Source organism: Lissotriton vulgaris, chromosome 7 (genome assembly GCF_964263255.1).
Source record: "Lissotriton vulgaris chromosome 7, aLisVul1.2, whole genome shotgun sequence".
Taxonomy (NCBI): domain Eukaryota; kingdom Metazoa; phylum Chordata; class Amphibia; order Caudata; family Salamandridae; genus Lissotriton; species Lissotriton vulgaris.
The window spans coordinates 1,707,184,637-1,707,204,931 of record NC_141695.1 but is presented as its reverse complement, the minus strand read 5'-3'; the positions used below and the strand labels follow the sequence as shown (position 1 = coordinate 1,707,204,931).

The window sequence follows — 20,295 nt, the reverse complement described above, 5'->3', positions numbered from 1 at the left end:
AGAATGGCTGAAATAGAACTTAAAAAGGAAGTTTTCTAAGGTTCCCGCAAGGGTGACAATGAGACAGCTTCATCAAAAATTACCCCCAGATAGGAAAGGAAGCAACCTGTGCTATTTTCCTACCCTCTATATTAAACTTATGGGTCTTAACTGGTGTGGGATTGACTACCATAATATGTGACATACAGAAGTTAGTTTGTAGCTACAATGAGTTCATGCAGAAACAAAACCAACTAGTAAATATGGTAACCCAATTGTCGTTCTTGATAACAAGACAGCATCGTCCGCATACAGTAATGCAGGGACGGCACATTTGCCTGCTCTCGGGAATTCACCTTACCTGATAGTAGTACAGATTCTAACTAATTACTATAAAGATTAAACAAAAAAGGGGTGCAGATATAACCCTTTCTAACTCCATGTTTAATAGAAAAAGGCTTTGAACAAGACCCATCAGCATGGTATCTCACTAGGCAGTCAAATTCAAATGCAAGTTCTTGAGAAAATAGACCATGTTGGCCTCAATGGCCAAAGACAGACGAATGTTCCACAATATTGTTCTAATAACTCAGTCGAATGCAGAAGTGAGGTGCATAAAGGGTACGTAGCTAGGGGTGAGCGGAACTCCACGGAATTTCCCAGAGTTTTTGTGTAACTCCCCGAAATCTGGGGAGTGTAACTCTGCGAGCTCCGCCCACCTCTACACGTGACAAAGGGCCAATTTACAGACAGTGTATTTATTCACTAAGAGGTGAAGGTTCAAACTCTGCTTATTAATACCCTTACCAGGCCTAATTCCATATTGTAGGTCTGTCAAGACCTGGTTTTACTCCACCCAAACGGATAAGTCAGTTAAATAATATCCTCCCCAAAAGCTTTAATACCGAACCTATCATTGAAACTGGGCGGCAACATTTGGGATGTAATTTGTCCCCTTTTAAAAAAATCAGGATTATAACTGACTGAGTCCAAAAACCAGGAACAGATACTTTAGCAGCAGAATTCAAAAGTTGAGTCAGCAGTGGGACCCATAAAGCAGGGTTTGAAATATAGAGATCTGGCGGGACCCCATCCGGACCAAGGGCTTTGTTAGGGGTGAGACACTGAAGCACTTCTTCAACCTCTTCCAGGGAAATCCTTATGAGTGGACCTGGAGAGATAGTGGACACTCCCTCTCCTGTCATTAATGTATCCGCCTCTCCATAGGTACCCTCAAGATGTGTGACCCACAAATTGGCTGGGGCATGCAAGTCTAAAGAATGCGCTTCAGTTTTAGTGCAAAGTGAGCCATTGGCAACGTTCAAAAAACGAGAACTATCCCGTAACTGTCAAGCATCTAGAGGCTCTTTCCATGTATCTCCAGTAATCTTTTTTTTTTTTTTTTTACATTTTTATTGACAAGCAAGTCAAGGAGATTAACACTTTCCATATACAAAAAAAGAAAGATCCAATTCAAAATAATACAAATTCAAATTAATACAGGTACAGATCAATATACAAAAAAAACTAAAGAAGGAAAAAGGAGAGAGTTCCTGACTATAGATCAATAATAACATCATCAGCACAGAACATCCGTGATCTGTATCAGTGCAAACTTTACAGAAAATTGCCCCAAATCTTAAAAAACTTTGCAGTTGCTTTTGTTCCTCTGATCCTGGCAAGTGCACCTTCCATGGTATAGATTTCATAAACAAGAGTCCACCACTCAATTGTATGGGGAGGATTCTGAGAGATCCAAGCCCTCGCTATCACCAATCTGGCACAAGCCAAGACAATATTTAACAAGTCTTTATTGGTGAAGCTAGTTGGGTATATAGACAATAATACAGAAGCTGCAGATATTGGAGAATTAATCAGTTGATTTTGTAAAATATTTTCAATTTCCGACCAATACTTAGTTAATGATGGACACGAATAACTCATATGTATGAGGTCTGCTGCCACCTGACCGCATTTAGGACATTTAGTACGGTCGCTACCTAAGTTATTTTGTGACCATTTAGAAAGTTTTAATGGAGTATAATAGAGATGACTAATCGTCCTGTACGATTGAAGTTTCAAACTAGAAGAATGAACTACTTTATTAATATTAACTAAGGCGGCTGAAATATTCTGGGCTGTCACATTAAATCCTAGGCTAGTAGTCCATTTTAGTGCCAATCTAGGGCCTTCGTCCAACCTATTTTGACTGAGACACTTGTATCCCAAACTAATTAATGATTTTCTATTCGCAGAGTAAAAACAAGTCCATATATCTGAGCTGCTAACTTCTTTCAAATTCATTTTACGTATTAGATAATCCCTAATTTGAATGTGTTTATATCGCATTGTTTCAGGCAATTTGTACAAAAGTTTCAATGTTGCGAATTGTAGAAAGCCATTAGTGCCATATAGGTCTCCTAGTGTCTCAATACCATATTTAGCCCAGTCACGCCCAATTTTATCACTAAAAATATCGGGAAGCCCTGGATTATCCCAAAATGGCAGCTCGGTATGGAAGAAAGAGGTATGACAGTTAGTCAACATCAAGTTCCATATACGTACTGCATCCCTCGCGGTCTTAAATTTTACACGTTTAAAGTAGTTTAGATCTTGCACTTTTGCCAGGAATTGTTTTGAGTCACTACCAAGCATAAATTGGTGAAAAAAATATTAGTTGTTAACAATGAACAGACTACGGAGCCGGCCTAAAAAAGAAGCAAAATAATAAGCTCTGAAGTCAGGAAAATTCAAGCCCCCCTTTTCAAGTGCAAGTTTTGATATTGACATAGACCTTCGAGACTTCTTGTAGCCCCAGATAAAGCTACTAAGAATGCCGTCAAATTTTTTAAAAAGCAAATTTTCAACGCGAAAAGGAATGGAACAGAAAAGATATAAACATTTTGGCAAGATATTCATCTTGATCAAGTTCATTCGGCCTAGTAGATTGAGCGGGATCTTATGCCATTTTTTCAAAAGAGTGGCCACTTCTTTTAATAAGGGATCAGAATTTAATGCATTTATTTCGGTAATCTTAGAAGATATCTTTACCCCTAAATATACTGCGGACTGGCAGAGTCTTTGCACTGGAGAGTTAGCCTGATAATTCATAATAACTTGTGTTTTATTTATATTTAATTTATAGCTAGAAATGGCCCCAAAGTTATTGGCTTCTTCCGTTATCCCTGCTAGTGCATCCACCACATTGGTGGTATAGATAGCTAAATCAACCGCATATGCTGTGATTTTAAGAATGTTGTCTTCATGCTGAATAGTTACAATCTTGGCTTGTGCTTGCAAGGCATTAATAAATGGCTCCATAGAAAGAGCGAAAAACAGGGGTGATAGCTGGCATCCCTGCCGCGTCCCCCGTAAAATTAAAAAGGTTGGTGAAAGTACCCCAGAATACTGATTTTTGCATTAGGATCCCTATATAATGCCTGTATACTTCTCAAAAAGCGCCCTCTAAGGCCAAATAGCTTCAAGACTCCCCACAGATAATCCCACCCAACTCGGTCGAACGCCTTCTCTGCGTCTAAAAGTACCATACCGAGTGGGGTGAGATTAGTTGCAGCCACGTCGAAGGCAGTAATAGCCATGTTGACATGGGTGGTGGTATCCCTCCCAACAACAAAGCCGTGTTGTTGATCATTTACAAGTTGTGGCATGAGAGGGGCCATTCGCATTGCTAAGAGTTTAGAATAAGCTTTAGTGTCAGCGTTTATCAAAGATATAGGTCTATAAGACCCACAGTCCGTAGGTGGTTTATTTAAAAAAAAAAACATAATTTTGGCTGTCTTCCAAGAGTCCGGGGCCTTCCCTGTAGCACCAATTAAATTGATTACAGAACAAAGAAGTGGTAGGATTTCATCCGCGCAGATTTTATATAGCTCTATAGGGAGTGTATCCTCACCTGCCGCCTCAATGGATGGAAGAGAGGTAACAGCGAGGCAAAGCTCTGTTAGCGTGACCTCCTCCTCCAATTGATCGATGCATTCCTGGTCTAGATATGCTCCTACAGGCAGATTCTTATTAATATAGGTTTGTATCGGATCCTCCGTACCCCTACACTCAGAGGTATACAAATTTTCATAGTATGAAACAAATTGTCCCAATATTTGTGCTGGTTGAGTAAATAAAATATCATTGGGGCCCTTGATGGATTTAATTAAGGTTGTTGCACGATCATCAGCGACTTTGTAGGCCAAGAGCTTCCCTACTCTATCACCGCATTCATATTGGGAAAGTTTATATTTAACAATTTTCCGACTATTTTTCTCTCTGAGTGAGCTTTTAAAAGCTGAGCACAAAGTAACAAGTTTAGTTTCTAATTGAGCAATGTCTTGCGTACTCAGCCCGCCAGCTCTAAGATTATCAGCTAATTGTTTTTCAAGTAGCAAAATATTAGCTGTAGCCACCTTAGTCTCCTTCTTACGCACTGCATTTTGTTTAAATACATATTGCTGCGCAAGTCCCCTATTTGAAGCTTTACAGGTGTCCCAAACTGATCAAAGAGTAGCAGTATTGATGTTGATTTCAGTAAATTATTTTATATGCTCCTTAAGCTTTGCTACAAATACTGGATCTGTTAATAAATATCTAGGGAACATAAAAGGTCTAAGTTCTGGTGCCCTTTGGACTGTGTTAAATGTGAGAAGTATAGGATTATGATCGGATGATACCCTTGGGAAGATCTCCATGTGCCCTGAGTCAATAATTTCATCTGACGCCCAAGCCAGGTCTATTCGTGAGCACAGTTTATGAAATGGGGAATAGTAAGTGTATCCAGGTATGCCGGCATGTAGATTCCCTCAATACATCTTTTACATTATGTATCCTTGCTAGTTCCAAAATTGCGGCCCTGGTTTTACGCATGCGTCGGAATATGCCTCTCTTTTTGATATCCTGATTATAGTTTAACACACAGTTAGAATCCCCCATCAAAATGAGTTCACCCTCCGATGCAAGTAGTTCCATATTCAGCCAATCAAAGATACGTGGCTCATCAATATTAGGAAAATACGCTAGGGGAAAACCTCTAGTATGCCAGGCGCACTGCTCAAGTAAAGTAGGTTTTCCCCTAGCATATTTTCCTGATTTCGGGTTGGCAACCCTCCAACCAGGTCAGCACGCAATCTTTTGAGTACACTACAAATAATAGGTTCTCAAATCACTAACATTAGGTGTGCACTACCCTTCCCAAAATTCATTCATCATCAATATTAGGCCCATAAATAGCACAAAAAACATATTTGCGGTTTTCCACATGCATTTGAGCAATAGCCCATCGACCCCCATTATCCGCAGCAGATTTAATCACTTCTCTGCGTAAATGTCACTTCTTCAGAATTGCCACACCCCGAATAGGAGCATTTAAAGTAGTGCATACCGCCATCTCGTACCCCAGTTGGCCCAATAGCTTCTTGTCCTTAAAACATATATGCGTTTCCGTTAAGAAAACCAGGTGTGGATCATACATTTTCAATTCTTCATACACCAAACTTCTTTTGTTTTTGTTATTCAGGTCTGACACGTTCCAGGCTAAACATCTAAAATGCAGCATAATAAATGATTACTAAGTCAAAGCGATATGCACCTTTCCTTCAATTCAGCCTCATTACTAGTCTATAATCTACAAAGTTAATCACCCTTAAACTTGTCTTGTCCTTTTCTATTTTTCCCCTCCCTTCCGCCCCCCCACCCTCCACCAAACCCTTTCCTACCCTCCATCCCTACGTACCTTAAGGGAAAACCCCCCTCTAGTACCCGCTGCCGCTGGATGGGCAGCTGACTAAGGGTGCAGCTGTCTGAAGAACCCTACCCCTCAAGTATATAAATCTTGGACCCCCCAGATTCAGTAATCAGTTAGTCAGCTAATCTCCAGCAGCCAATTCATTTCAAAGACTTCCTATTATAAACACAGTTATACAGTAGTAATTTTTGATAAAACCATCTCGGCTTCCTTGACCTCCGTGAGATAATACTTATGACCTGCTTTGATAACTTTAAGGCAGCCCAGTATCTGAAGAAAGACCTGAGCCCCTGCTGACTTAAAAGGAACTATTAGCTGTCGCAAATTCCAGCGCTTCTCCATTGTGCTCTTACATAAATCTGACCTGACAAAAAATGTTACATCTTCTGTCACTACCGGGGAATTGGGTCTTGCTTTCATAGAGACTGCCTGTCTAAGTAAGAAATTCCCCAAAAAGATCAGGAAAGGGCGGGGGAATTTACTTCCCTTGTTTGTATTTACTAAGGGCAGTCTATGAACTCTGTGCAGTTGAGAGTCCCAGTCAGCCAGGTCAGGAAAGCACGCTGGAAAAGTTTGACAATGTAAGCACGAGGGTCCGAGCCTTCTGAGCCCTCCGGAATACCGAAGAGTCTGAGGTTCTGCCTTCGCTGTCTATGCTCCATATCCTCAATTTTGTTTTGCAGAGCTCGGATCTCTACATCATGACGGGGGGACTTTAGCTCTGTGCCTGCGGACTGCTCTTCCACAAGCAAGCCCCTCTGCTGTAGTTCTTCTACTTCATGTGTGATGCCTCCCATCTTACTAGTCACCTCTAATAGGCAATTTTGCATTTTATTATTGTCTTCCTTTAGTTGCAGGAAATATTGCTCAGCTTCCAGCTGCTGCTCGGTCAGTGTATGGAGTATTAAAGCCAAAGAAGAGCTCTCACATTGATCAGAGCCTACCGGGTGGTTAATGCTGGGTGAGGAATCCGAGAGTAAATTTGAAGAAGTATGCAATCCCATTAGATGTTCTCCGCTCGCCTCAACCCCTTGGAGCAATCATAGAAGGGGTTACGATGGTAATTTGAGTAGGATCAGTACTACTAGTTCCCTCTACCCCACATATTGCCACATTTGTTTCAGCTTGTAAATATCCCCCATCTGCAGGAGTTGTGTCCAGAGTTCTGGCCGCCAGAGAGCCATCTGGAATGATAGATTTGCTGCATGCCTCTTGGAGTGGAACAGCTGTATCAGTCGGACTAGTACCCGATAGTCGAAGTGCCATAGTTTTGACCCCTCCCTTAGCCTGAATCCACTTTCGCAATGGGCTCTCGTCCATGATGGGATTACCTCTCGTATTTGAGAACGAAATACCCGTTGAGAGAGTGGAAGGGTTAATGTTTTTTTTTGTTCTTGACTTTGCTTGACTTTGCTTTTAGCCTTTGCCCTTCCTTTTCTCTTAGATATCTGCTTTGCCACCTCTGAAGGAGACCCCGCTACCCCCTCATCTACCTCTTCGGCAATTTCCTCATATTCATCGTTAGAGAGCTCTTCGGTTCTTTCCGCGCTCCCAGAAGCAGCATTCAGAAAGCAACTTAAAACCTGGATTTTCGACATGTAATTCCCCACCCTTCTCCAAGCGCCTTGAGACCCTCTGGGTATGTAGCGCGCTATATAAATTAATTGACTTGACTTATTTACACCATCAGCACTGTCGTCATAAATTTCCTGTGTCACACCACTCTGCTCCAAGTTGACGGACTCCAGGTTGACAGTAACCGATGCTTGGGGGCTTTCAGCGCCTATAGCATTGTCCCTATCAGTGCTACTTAGTTCCTGCTCCATGTCCCCCTGCTCCTGCTCCCCATCTGCGGGAACCGCAGATACAGTGCTCGCAAGTGCGCTGCTCAATGCTCAATGACTCCCCCTTGTTGCCACCAGGAAGGACCCCAATCACAGTGTCTTTATTCCAGTTAGCTCCCCCATTACGCAGCTCTCTCCCCGAAGTAGCCCCTTTTAACTAAGTTCTTGCTGGTGTAGCAATATTGTTGCTCTTAGTGCTGGTGGCGGCTACAGTAACAAGGGCGGTTTTTAATTTGGCAGCGGATATTTTGTCTGCGGCAGAAAACAAGGAAGGGCGAATAATTTGCTGCTTACCGGTCAACGGAGCAGCCTTGTCGTGCCCCCCGCAGTCTCCGCCATAGCCGATAGTTGCTGAACAGTCCCACTAGTCGGAGCTGATATACTTGCGTTCTCCATCTGAGCCGGCATCAAGGCAGCCCCCTGATCGGAGCCTTCTTCTGTTCCCAGCGCCCCCTTCGCAGCACGAGACCCTCTCGGTAGGTTCTTTGGGGCCATATTTTTGCCTGGGAGAGTATGTCCTACCTTCCGCGGAGTCTCTCGGGCCGCGATGTCTGACCACAAAGAGTAGGAGCCAAGTCCAGAGTAGCCGAGCCAGGAGAGAAGCAACCGCCGAGCCCAGCACGGCGTCCCAGGACACAGAACGTCCCGCCCCGTCAAACCACGCAACAGTAGAAGTTGTAGCATCCGCCGCTCCTGAAGATAGCAGACTCGCCGCAGAACTTCGTCACACACTTCTTGCTTTCTTACTTTCTGGTAGCGATCCTTGCAGTAACAAATTAACACTGGGAGTCCCAAGTCAGCATAACCGCCACAAACGGCAGTATCAAGGCAATGGAATGAGGGAGCTTCGGACTCTGCTGCACCGCAGTGGCGTCTTCAATCCGCCATCTTCTTCCCCCTATCTCCACTAATCATAGCTTTGCGACTTGTCAAAGCCTGTTTATAACTAAGGCTTCCTGTTTTCCGTTTTTACTGATTTTTACAGATAAATACAGACAGAAAGCAATGTGTTTTCTGTCTGCATTTATTTTAAAAAGTGGATAAATACAGAAAATTGTGCTTCTTTTAAGTGACTCTCCGTGTTTCTTTCATGAATTATAGGCCAGCAGATGAACAGCATGGGAAATTAAAAAAATGGATGACATTTCTTTAAATTTTTGAATATGTTACCATACATTGTTATGTAATATTTGGCAGCTTAAATAGCTAAAACACAACAGACATCAAAGTATGAGTCTGCGTATATCAGTTAAATAGATATGGAAATGTACAGTTTTAAAACTTCATTTGTATGCAAAACACAAAATAAATATGGATAAATACAGATAAAATGTTCCCCAAAAATATGGATAAATACAGACGGAAATGGCCAGAAAATAAATACCATCAAACCGGGAGCCCTATTTATAAGCCGCACAACAAGAAATGTCTAAGGACCTAACCTGCCATATAACATAACATAACATACACACACATGCACGCACACACATACATACAAGGCAACCTTTAAATAACATCAGACATGGCTTGACCTCCACCCTGTGCCCTCCTCCCCACTCTGTCTCTCTGCTGGGAGTAGGCAGAGCACCTTCTCTGGTGATTCCTGGCAAAAAAAGATGAATCATTTCAATGATTTCAGACTTCAGGGGCACTCCTGTGGAAGGAGAGCATACCTTCAATTGTCCAGGATGAGCTGAACTTTGTCCCAAAAACCTGGACATATATTTAAAATTACCAAAAGCTTCGGGATACTGGGACAGGTCTCTGAATACCGGGACTATCCGGGGAAATCCGGGACATCTGGTCACCCTACCCTTGATGGATAACTACACTAGCGTCAATAAACGCCCTCTTGCTCGCCCCGCAATAGACGGGGTTGCCAACACATGAAACGCTCTAAATCAATCCAAATACAAAGCCCTCCTGCTCTCCCATGATTCCTGGAGACGGATGACATCAAAAACTTTCACGTAATCAATCAAAGGGCGTACAGTCGTTTTACTTCGCAATCCCATGATACTGAATGACGTAATGTCCAGGGTAGTAGAGGAGCTCACAGAATTTATAGCGGGAAATGTTGACTTCTCAGAGGGGGGTCAATTGAAATAGAGGTGAAAAGAGTCTCATGGGACTGGAGAGCTTCTAATGACCTATTAGTATCAATATCTCAGAGGGATTTCCGGGATGGCAGAAGGGCTAGGAAATTGTACGGTGAGAGCTATTGATTGGGCGTTAGCTGCAGTCACAGAAAGAAGGGAATCAATAAAAAATGGGAGAAAAAAGCATCTCATGGGACTTTGATGCTTCTTGAACCTTATCAGTGTGTGGTGAATAAACAGGAAGCTGATGAGGTACTGGTAAGTGAAGTTTAATTCACAAAGATTAACTCCACCCGTACATGAGCGTCTGATCATCGGGAAGCCGGCGGTTACAATGGCTAACCGAAGGACTCAGCCGGCCATGCACGGGAGTACACACTTTTGAAACACAACAAAGGTATGCACGGGCCGTGGCTCGCGAACAACACATTTAAAAGATAATAACTCCAAACGCGGGCTCTGGCTCGTGAATTGAACACGAGCCAAACCCACGTCGTGGAGTCAACACGAGCCAAGTCCACGCCGCGAGATGTAACACGCGGCGTGGTATGTACCATTACATTACACAGTGACAAGAAAGGGTTGGACAGACAGAGAGAGAACCTATGTGTCGGGGTGTCAATCGCTGCTGTCTAAAGAGCGTAGGATGTCAAACCTTTGGTGCTGGCAAGGGAGTAACACTCAATTGCCCGCTACCAGCACAGAATGGGACCATTAGTGGGTTAACATGAGGAACCAGATGTGCTGGCTTATAGAAGAAGTACGGTGGGAGAGCACCTATTCCAGAGGTCACCATCAAGCTAAAACAATAAGTCACTTGCCAGCCCAGCTTGATTAAATTAAACCCAAAATAATTCCCCTTCAAAGCCTTAGGTGAGCAATCTATTCCTGGTCACTACATACGAAAATTCAGATAATCCAGGTGAAATGGGGACTGTTCACAGTCAGCCCAACACAAGCCAAACCCACGTCGTGGAGTCAACACGAGCCAAGTCCACGCCGCGAGATGTAACACGCGGCGTGGTATGTACCATTACATTACACCACCTTCCCCCTTACAACAGTGAACAAAATGAAAGAGGGAAAAGAAAAAAGAAAAAAAAAATGCCTAGAATCTAACGAATTCATTATATCTCTCTGGTGCCCTGATGTGTCTGCCAAAAGAAGAAACTTTTTTGGGAATTGCAGCATCCTGATTAATGATAACGTTTGGAGAATCCGCTAAGCCCTCCACGGGAAGTTGCACAAAGGAATGATTAGGAACACCAGAAATGGAAGGAGTATCCATCCAAAAACTCCAATCCAAATTATCAGAATTATCACTATATTTCTTGTTTCTGATAATTTCAGCTTGGTGATCAGAAACTTTCACTAATTGGCGCTTATTCCACCAACCCTTTTTGCCTAGAAAAACTGCTCCTTTGCTAACTTTAACTACCTGGACAGGGGCAAAAAATTTTGAACGTCCTTTAACTACTCTTCCAGGATTCTTGATTAAAACCCAGTCACCAACCAGAAGATCCACCAATTTACTATCTGAAGTACCATTAAAATGTAACTTCATCTGATTTTGTTTCTCAAGAACAGCTTTCTTAACAGAGTCCAAATCAATAGTTTTTACGGCAGAACCCTGGTGCAACCAAGAAGGAAATAAAACAGAACGATTCTCCCTGCCTCTCAGTAAAGAAAATGGAGAAACCCCAGTCACGCAATGAGGAGAGGTATTATAGTGCCATACTTTTTGTTTCACAAACTCACCTACTTTGTAACCGCAAGATACTGCAGTCTGAACACCCTCTTTGATAACTTTATTCCCCCTCTCGACAAGACCGTTCGAAGCTGGGGAATAAAGAGCAACCTTGAGTTGTTTGATGTCCAATTGTTTCAAAAATTTGCACATTTTATCAGAGACAAAATTAGTCCCGTTATCCGTGACGATAAACCTTGGGGACCCTTCTAAATCAAAAACCTTCTTGAGAAAGGTTATGGTAGAGTCTGAATCTGGTGATTTAACGAAATCAAAGTACATCCACTTCGAGAAATAATCGACTAAAAGAATAACGTACTTATTCTCCTGCTGAAGAATGGAATAAGGGCCTGAAAAATCTACCCCAACTTTCTCCCAAGGAGAGCTAGGAAATTCCGTAGGATGCAAAGGAACTTTTAATGTGCGCCAATGTTTGTCGGATAACAAACACTCCGGGCAAGAATCAATCACATTTTTGACTTGGGAATCTATTGATGGCCACCAATAGTGTTGCTTAATACGCATAGCTGTCTTAGTCGCCCCTAAGTGCCCTTGATGTGCCTTATTAATAATGGATTCCCTTAATTTAAAAGGGGGAACAAATTTCTCACCTCTTCGGACTATACCGTTCTCAATAGAAAGTTCCTCAGCAATTTGGGCAAAACTACACAAATCACCGCTCAAACCTCTGGGTTCAGGCCAACAATGGGTGGTAAACTCGACAACTTTCAACAGCACATTGTCCAAGGTGGTGGCTTCCTTCCAATCATTCTCGGAAATCACATCACTAATTTCATCCACAGCGTCCACAAACGTTACACATTCAACATCCTCCACTAGGAAATCCTCCTCATCATCCTTGACCATAGCCATCCTTGATAGGCAATCGGCACGAAAGTTCTTGCCTCCTACAATATGTTTAACGGAAAAGTTAAACTCCTGCAACTTTGAAACTAATCTCATAAGCCGTGCAGACATGGACGCTGAATTGGATTTATTAAAGATATAAATCAGTGGTTTGTGGTCAGTGACCAACTCGAATCTTCTACCCTAAATGTACATTTTAAATTTGTGGACCGCCCATGCACAAGCCAGGGCTTCCCTCTCAATTGTGCTATATCTCTGTTTGAAGTCTTTAAGTGCTCTAGACGCAAACGCCACTGTTTGTTCCTGACCATTAACTTTCTGTGTAAGAACTGCCCCTAGTCCAGAAATACTTGCATCAACCGTGATAACGGAGATGGCATCCTCCCTGAAAGCATGTATGGCCTTTGCGGAAACAATCAACTTCTTAATCTCACAAAAAACCTTGTCCAACTCCTCTGTCCAAACAAAATTGGACCCTTTCCTCAAAAGTCGCCTTAAAGGTTCAACTAGTTGGGAGTATGACTGAACAAACCTAGCATAATACTCTGCTAGCCCAAGGAAAGATCGTAAGGCATCTTTATCTGGAGGAGGCTTTGCATCTTCAATGGCTCTAACAACCGAAAATTTGGGTGTGATACCTTGGTCTGAGACTGTATGTCCCAAGTAATCAATCTTGTTCACTGCAAATTTGCATTTATCTGTGCGAACTGTCATATTCCTAGACATCAAAATTGAAAGTACATTTCTGAGAATAGCATTATGCTCGTCTAATGTTTTGGCAAAAATCAAGATATCATCAAGATATGCCTGTACACCCGCTATCCCTTGGAATAATACATCCATCAGCTTCTGGAAAACACTACCAGCGGACGCTAAACCAAAAGGAAGGCGAAGAAATTTGAAAGCTCCAAATGGTGTGATAAAAGAAGTAAGTTCTTGGGATTCCTTAGCTAAAAACACCTGATGGTACGCTGACCTAAGATCGATCAGCGAAAACCATTTTGCGTCGCCTATGTTTGCCAGAAGCTCGTGAATTCTTGGTAGCGGGTGACAGTCAACGATTATGTTCTTATTTAATGAGCGTAAATCCGCACATAATCTAATTTCTCCCGTCTTTTTACGGGCGACTACAATTGGTGCGACCCATTGCGAAGAATTGATAGGTGCAATGATACCCTGTTTACACAAATCATCCAACATTACTTTCAATTCCGATCTGACACTTAGTGGGACTGCTCTAACCTTATGTGCTATTGGTTGAGCTCCAGGTATTAATCTAATCCTGTGTTCGAATCCTTTTACACTCCCCACCATTTCCTTAAAGACAGGTTTAAATTCTGATACAATGTCTTGCACATTTATATTAGGATTCTCTACCACAGCAATGGGTAGATCAGTTTTAAATTTAGGTAACTTCCCAACTTTGATGGGATCCTCATCACCAGGAACTAAATAAAGACCCATCTTGGCTAAGTCTTTCCAGCCTACGATGTTCTTACCTTTCTCCGCCACATACATTTTAGTGACGGTCTCCCTCCCCAGACATTGGACTAAACCTTCGAAATACCCCAGCATGTTAATATCCTTCTCACCAAATGCCCTTGGATTAACGTCAGATTCAATCAATTCAATTCTTTTGTCCCATTTTTCATAAAAGGTTGAATCTCTAAGGATTGTAAATGGGGAACCTGAATCTGCCATAACTTGGAGGTGAACATTATCAATAATAGCTGCACATAGCGGGCCCTTAATGGAATCAACATCGCCATTAAAATCTAAGGTTACAACAATGTTCCTAAAAGAATCAGAACATGCATCAAGATCCACCATATTAACATTGGGAGGTTTCTTGGCGAATCTGCAAACTCCTTGGAAATGTCCAATTTTTTTTACAAATAGAACAACGCTTCTTGAGAGCAGGGCAGTTCGGAGCATTTCCTATATGATCTTTTGAACCGCATCTATAGCAGAAAAAGTTCTTTTTCCTTTGGAAGGGTTTACTGGATTGTACTTTGCTTTTATTAGAAATGGCACAAAGGGCTTCTTCTTGGTCAGAGTCATAACAATCTATTGCATTGACTGCTTGTTTCGATGGTTCCATCACAACTTTACTGGTTAAAGTAGAGCGTTCAATACTAAGGGCGAGGTCTATAACTTCAGTTAAAGATGGGTTCTTGCATCCAAGAATCCTCTGTTTAATCTTTCTAGAAACGCAATTAAATACAAATTGGTCCCTAATAAATTTGTCTGGAGATGGTTCGAAATTACAAGTGATTGCTAATACTCTGAGGGCAGCGATGTATTCTTCTACCTTCTCTTCCTCTTTTTGTTTCCTGGAATAGAAATTGTGCCGCTCTAGCATAATGTTAGGCTCATCACAGAATTGTTTTTTTAATCTGGCGATGGCTTCAATATATACGTTCCAAGGATTATCCCCACTCTCATCTTGTGAAATAGGAGGGGCTATAGGAACAACACTTTTAAAGATTCGCTGGCCAGCTTGACCTAAACAACCAAAAAGAATAGCAAACTTTCTCTTGTCAGAATAAACAGCAGCATCAATAGCAACTAAATGGTTTTCAAATAAACCAAACCACTCAGACCAAATTATGTCAGGAGTACCTGTTTTGCTCAAGAAAGGCGGGGGTTGAGTAATCTGATGCCACTGGTTATTAGCCATATTCAATAAAAATACAGAAGTAAAGTATTAATAAACGCTAAAAAAAAAGTAAGCTGGAATTAAACGCTAAAAATGGGTATCACAGTAATCATAACACCAAAAATATGCCAGATTTAAAAGCGTGCATATCGTTATAGCAGTTGTAACATGCCCGATTTAAAAAGGTGCAAAATGCTGTAACAATTGTATAATAATTATGCCAGTTTTAATTTTATAAGGTTTCAAAAGCGTGCGTATCGCTGTAGCAGATTGTCAACAAATATGCTAATTCCAAATGAAAAGCGTGCGTATCGCTGCAGAGATGCGCGGTGCACGACCCTGCGAATAAGTTGATAATTATCAAATCTGTTGTATTTGGAAGCGTGCGTATCGCTGAGACGACACGCAGTGGTTAAGCCAAGTGTTTCCAAAGACAACGTGCGTATCGTTGAAGATGCGCTTGTTAAAAAAAATATTTAGAGATCACAGTACCTTGTCGTGTCTTGAGAGAAAATTTCTCACGATACGTCAAGAAAATTGAAGAAAGTAATATCCAATGAGGTCGATCGTGTTATGCAGCGGATTGTAACCGACCAATAAGGGCTGTCAGCTGGAGAAATTGAGAAAAACAATTCCGCTGATTGGAGAAGTGGTTAAGGCTTCACCCGTCCAATGAAGTAAATCGTAGATGACAACGCTGACGAGGTGCCGAATAAGGAAGAAAAATCAGCGTAGGTGGGGTGGAGTCTCCCGATCGTCGCCAAAATATGTGGTGAATAAACAGGAAGCTGATGAGGTACTGGTAAGTGAAGTTTAATTCACGAAGATTAACTCCACCCGTACATGAGCGTCCGATCATCGGGAAGCCGGCGGTTACAATGGCTAACCGAAGGACTCAGCCGGCCATGCACGCGAGTACACACTTTTGAAACACAACAAAGGTATGCACGGGCCGTGGCTCGTGAACAACACATTTAAAAGATAATAACTCCAAACGCGGGCTCTGGCTCGTGAATTCAACACGAGCCAAACCCACGTCGTGGAGTCAACACGAGCCAAGTCCACGCCGCGAGATGTAACACGCGGCGTGGTATGTACCATTACATTACACAGTGACAAGAAAGGGTTGGACAGACAGAGAGAGAACCTATGTGTCGGGATGTCAATCGCTGCTGTCTAAAGAGCGTAGGATGTCAAACCTTTGGTGCTGGCAAGGGAGTAACACTCAATTGCCCGCTACCAGCACAGAATGGGACCATTAGTGGGTTAACATGAGGAACCAGATGTGCTGGCTTATAGAAGAAGTACGGTGGGAGAGCACCTATTCCAGAGGTCACCATCAAGCTAAAACAATAAGTCACTTGCCAGCCCAGCTTGATTAAATTAAACCCAAAATAATTCCCCTTCAAAGCCTTAGGTGAGCAATCTATTCCTGGTCACTACATACGAAAATTCAGATAATCCAGGTGAAATGGGGACTGTTCACAGTCAGCCCTACATGAGCCAAAACGTTTACGAATATCTTATGGCCAGTTCGCTCTTTGAGTATCTTGGCCTTGTTGTGGTTCAGAGAGCTAACTCCATCAAACTCAATCACAGGTAGGGAAATGTAAAGCCAGCTCTGGTACAATCAATATAGGAGAGTGCTTGGTTGCCTTACCTACCGAGGTCTTTGAAAAGGGGTCTTCACATCAGGCTTCGGAAGAGTTCAGCTGGTGGTGGACGAACAGCTTTTCTGTGTAGGAAAGATTTTATTTTATAACTTATTTTATTGATTTTTAGCTGCCAGTAGTATATATAATACTTACAACCTTATTGTCGACCTGTTTCAGATAGGCGAAAAGATTACATTATGCTTGTAATACAACATATTGGTCGGCACGGTTAAGACAATAGGCATCCATATGTATGCAGTTACACAATTTTGCTAAAAGAAAACAAAACAGTCATAGCCAAAAGAGTAAACAATCAAACCCTCCTTGCCTAAACTAACTTGGGTGGTCTGGTAGGTGCATAGTCACTTGCTATAAGCCGGGTCTGGTGGCTCAATGGACTAAAGCAACCACTGCAGTGGCCTGTGTTCGACCTCATGGTCACAGGTTAAAATCCTGGCGGGTCCACTTAGCCTTTCATCCATCTGAGGTCGATAAAATGAGTACCATTGAGTTGGGTAACAATAAACATGTTATTCAGCGCCGGGACACCTGTGGGTAATCGTGCGCTTTACAAATACACGTTATGTTAGTGTACTTGCTATGAGGCGACGAAGGCCCACGCATGTCGGTATGATGGTATATGTCCCAATGGATGACAGTCAAGTGGGAAGAATAGTCGTTCCCTATGTTCTTTATGTGTCAGATGTATAGGCTCCAACAGGGGGGCTCCAACAGGTGAGCCCATTCCATCGATATAGGCTTCTTACGAAGCCCTTTGTATTCTTCTAGCTCCTTCTCTGGTACCTTACGGGATTTCCAATGTTGTGTTGGCATCCTTTTTGCTAATAACAGGGAGGTCAGTAAAACGGCGTAGCACTTAAGCTGTTCAGGGGAGTGGGGACAAGCCTAGGACACAGGATTTGATTGATAACCAGATGGGTATCTCCGATAAATAGGACAGCCCCCCCCCCCCATAACTTCACCCCAAAAACCCGCCAGAGAGTGGCACGTCCGGAGCATATGAATTAATTCTGCGTCAGGCGTATAACATCGGGGGCACACTGAAGTGGTTGATGTGTACCTTTCTATGCACCTTGTGTGGGTGAGGTATGCTCTGTGTAAAATGGAGAGCTGTATGAACTTGAATCGGGTATTACGGGAGACCTGTTTCACCTACTCGAGAATAGTGGCCCATTCCTTGTCAGTCAGGACTTTCGCTACATCAGTTTCCCATTTCTGCTTTAAGGTGAACAGTGGGGTAAAGAGATGCTCCCTCAAGCCCCGATACTGCCAGCGTATTAAGGGCCAAATTTACGACCAACAATTTTACAGCTTGCAAATTACGTCGCAATTTGTGAGTCGCAAAATGGGATGTATACCAATGTCAAAGACACTGTTTGTGAATCCCAATGGGGTCGCAAATTGCGAGGCTCATAAATATTAATGAGCCACTCACAATTTGTGACCCCATTGGGAATGGCAGGACCTCCCAGGTATGGTGGCCTGCTGGGCTCAGCAGACCACCATGTCTGGGAATGCATTTTTTTTAACGCAGCCTGTTTTCCTTAAAGGAAAACGGGATGCATTTATGCAAATTAAAATTAATTATTTTAGTTTATTTTATTAAGGGCAGGTAGTTGTCCCTGGGACCACTGCCTGCCCTTAAAAAAAAATTCAGAGCTGGCACAAAAGGGAAAGGGTCCCCTGGGGACCCCTTCCCATTTGCGACTCCATTAGGGTGGTAATTTGCAAGTGTTTTGCAACCGCCATTGCAGTCGCAAAACATTGGTACATACCTTTGCGGTCGCTATTAGGAAGGAAACGCCCCTTCCTAATACCAAGTCATAAAACCTATTTAGTGAGTCGCAAATAAATTGCGACTTGCCTAAATAGGCTTTGTACATGGCCCGTGAGGTTTTTGCATGCGCAAACCGGTCGCAAATCAGTTTATGCATGCAAAAACGGGTTGTACATCTGGCCCTAAGTGACTCCTGTGTCTCATTGTGTGAAGAGCACGAAGTAGTTAAAATGTTGGGGGCTCTTTGTTCTCCACTACCCAGTGTCGCCGGACATAATGCAATATACTAGCATGGATTAAGAACAGTGTATTGGGAACTCCGCGTGTGGCATAAGGGTTCCATCTGCGAACAGGGACCCTACCGTTATGACCCCGGCACTCTCCCAGGGGACCAGTCTGTGAGACATCAGAATACCCGGAGTTGTTGGTAGTCCACAAAGCGGGACGTTTGGGGCATATGGGGTGAACGTGTTAGTGTACTTTAGGGACATTTTCCAGTAGTGTATAGTGGTTTTAAGCAGCAAGGGGCCTGGATGCTGTTTAGTGGGGTCTGGGCAGAGTAAAGCTTGAATCGTCCCTCGCCGATCTCGAACACATTTTGGACTGCTAGCCCGTACACCGACTATTGAAGTTGTCCAATTATACAGTAGGCTTCAAAGTCCGGGGCCCCCATACCACCCCTAGCCGCTGGTAAATGCATTTTAGAAAGACTAATCAGGCGGCGACCATCTCCCTAGATCAGGCCTATCAATAGAGAGTCCTAGAGTTTGAAAACCCAGGCAGGGATCACCATTGGCAAATTGACAAAGTGATATAACTATCCAGGCAGCATCACCATTTTGGTCACTGACAGGCGGCCTGCCAAGGACAATGGTAATTTTACCCAGAAGGCCACCTGTGATTTCAAGGAGTTGATTGTGCAAACTAGATTCCTCTCCAGTGCATCTCTGTGTCTCTATATATCTTGATGCCTAAGTATCTGTAAGTAACTGGTTTCACCCTGAGCTGCACCAGACCAAACTGTAGGGTAGGCAATGTGTATGAGGCGTAAAAAAACGTATGTACAGGTTTTGAAGGCATTAATCAGTAATCTTGCGAGGGTGCCGAATCGTGTTAGCAAGGAGGCCAGTGTATGTATGTCCAGGCGTAGATCCCTGAGATATAAGAGCATGTAATCGGCATACAAGGACAGAGAGTGAGTAACCAGGCCCACAAGTATGCCAAATGTTTCCATCGCTCGGCGGAGATGCTGATCGAGGGTCTCTATTGCCAATACAAACAAAAGCGGGGAAAGGGGACATCCTTGGCGAGTCCCCCGAAATATTCAATACGATGGGGAGATGTTTTCGCCAGTTTTAACTCTGGCAGTGAGCATATCGTAAAGCAACTCTACCCAGCGGCAATATTCGGGAAGGATCCCGTATCGTCTCAATGCTGCAAGCATGTAGTCCCAGCCCAGGGTGTCAAATGCCTGGTGAATATCTAGTGATAGGTAGCCAGCATATGGGAATTAGTCATGGGCAGAGTCAATTAAACTGAAGGGCCAGTGTATGTTCAAGGAAGTGTTTTGACGTGGTATAAAGCCACTTTGGCCCGAATGTATCAGCTTGGGGAGCAAGGGAATGAGGCGAGAGGCCAATATTTTACTGAGTATTTTGTACTCCTTATTTAGATTTGATAAAGGCCTATAAGAGGAGAGTTCAGTGGGCAGTTAATCGGGTTTTAATAACGAGATTACTAATGCCTCCCTAATCATGGGAGGCCGGGCTCCATCTTCCAGGGATGCTACATATGATTGCAGTAGCTTTGGTACCAGCTGAGGCACAAAGTAGAGTAAAGCTCTATGAGAAGTCCGTCCAAGCCCGGTACTTCGTTGCAAGCTAACTCCTTAACAC

The 20,295-nt window shown here is 43.0% G+C and overlaps 1 long non-coding RNA gene across 2 annotated transcripts in view; it reads right to left on the bottom strand.

The window, feature by feature from the left end:
* The window catches only part of LOC147706372 (uncharacterized), a 255,226-nt gene that overhangs the window by 49,020 nt on the left and 185,911 nt on the right, over nt 1–20,295 (bottom strand). For both annotated transcript variants that reach the window (XR_015297634.1, XR_015297636.1), the window contains exon 5: nt 16,608–16,682. This is a non-coding gene — a long non-coding RNA (uncharacterized LOC147706372). The remainder of the gene's footprint in view (nt 1–16,607; nt 16,683–20,295) is intronic.